This window comes from Telopea speciosissima, chromosome 9 (assembly GCF_018873765.1).
Source record: "Telopea speciosissima isolate NSW1024214 ecotype Mountain lineage chromosome 9, Tspe_v1, whole genome shotgun sequence".
In the NCBI taxonomy this organism is placed as follows: Eukaryota; Viridiplantae; Streptophyta; class Magnoliopsida; order Proteales; family Proteaceae; genus Telopea; species Telopea speciosissima.
Window position 1 is genome coordinate 18,279,348 of NC_057924.1, and position 1,974 is coordinate 18,281,321.

General features: G+C 40.2%; 1 pseudogene; it reads right to left on the reverse strand.

Annotated features, from left to right (window-relative positions):
* Positions 1 to 481: 481 nt before the first annotated feature.
* LOC122641040 lies at positions 482 to 1,740 on the reverse strand (annotated as a pseudogene).
* Positions 1,741 to 1,974: the final 234 nt, after the last annotated feature.

Consider the following 1,974-nt stretch of genomic DNA (forward strand, 5'->3'; position numbering starts at 1 on the left):
TCACAAAGGGGTTCTCAGGTTTACGGTTTCGTGCTCTACGAACCAAGCTCACCATCTGTAGCCGCCTGCTTCGCTTGAGGGGGAGTGTAATGGATAAAGGAAATTTTGAACCCAAGCTCAACGTTATCACATGTGGACTAAGTCCAAGTAATCCCATGCAAAGCTGAGGACGTTCCTATTTCTTCTTTCTTGTAGATGAGTTGAGCTAAACTCAAACTCTTGGATGTATGTTGAATTTCAAACATAACGTGTAAATCTCAATGCATTATATATACACATCTCCAATCACCAAAGTGATTAAGGAGAATTCCTCAAGATAAAGTTCAAGAGTACTCAAACTCTAACTTCCATTATTGAAGGTGGCCACCCCCAAGACTGACCATAGATTACCACACATGCATTAAGAATTTCAAATTAAATAAGACAAACATCTAAAATGATTTCACCGATGAACCCTATAATTAACCACAAATTGCAATTCATGTAGCCCCTACTAAGGGTAGACTTCAATGAGAGACCTCAAACCCAAGAAAGGAGTGATCTTATAGCAAGTAAATCCAGACTCCAAGAAAAGCTTCTCCCATTCTTTCTCGGTCCTCTCTTTTCCATCATTCAAAGTCATCATTAACATATCAAAGAAGAGCTGGGTTTCTGTTGACTTGTGATCTACCTCCCTATCTTCAACCACCATGTCTATGATGATCACCTTCCCCGAGTTTCCTTTCATGTCCCCTCTAGAGATCGCTTCTTTGCATCCCTTCAATATCTTTATGCATTGCTCATCATTCCAGTCATGTAGAATCCACTGTGATCATGTCAAAGTCCAAATAAATTAATTTAGGAACCACTTAAAAATCTTTGCTTTGCCTTCAAAAGAAGAAAACAAAAAAGGAAAAACAAAAAAAAAAAGAAGAGGGAATTGACTTGCCTTGAGCAAAATTGCATCTGCATGAGGGATGGATTCAAACATGTCACCTGCAATATAATTTAGGTTCGCATTGCCTTCCAAAGTAGCAACCACATGTGGTAGGTCAAACACTGAACATTTCAAGCTTGGGAAGGTTTCAGCAATGGTCTTAGCCACAGTTCCTGTCCCACCTCCTACATCAATCAATGACTTTAACCCTTCAAACACAACCTTACACTCTGTAACAACCACACTCATCACCAATCTAGCATCGCTTTCCATTCCTTCGTTGAAGAATTTGTTGAACTCAATGTCTTCTCTGGCATACTCCCACAAGTTCCTTCCATGTGCGGTCTCGAATGCATTGAGATCATCCCCCCTGGAACCATGCACTGAGGAAATTCCAAGGTGTCAACAATACCGGATCAAGCATTGCTCGCAAGAAGGGTGACATACTCTTGATATTATCTTTAAGGAGAAGCCTAGAAGAATGTGTGAGCACATATCCTTCTTCTTCTTCTTCCTGATATTTGCAGACTTCTCGAGTTGCAAAGAAACCAGAGTGCACCAATAAGCGCATGAGGCGAAACAGACAAGCAGTCTTGGTCTTTGGGATGGCAAGTTTCATGACAAGTTCAGAGAGGGTGATGGGTTGGTGATGGTTATGAACAATGTCTGGTATACCTAGCTGAACTGCACATCTAAGAGACATGGAGTTTATGAAACCAAATATATGGTTCCATATATGAGCTTGAGCATGGAACAACTCCTCCCCACTCTCTTTCTGAAAGAGATCCATTGATTTCCTTCCTATTTATTTCAAGAAATCTAAGCTCTTACTCAAATCTAGGCTCTGTTGAGAATTGAGACTGATGCTATATAAATTTATAGGAGTTTAAAGTGATGGGAAATGCGTTCCTTTCCATTATAAACAAGTTTCACATTAATATAATGACAAGGGATGGGAAATGCCTTTGTTTCCGTGGCCACGTACTTTTCCACTAATGTAAGACAAGGGGGGAAAGCGCAATTTGCTCATGTGTCTTTCTTGCTTAGGTGTAGTTATT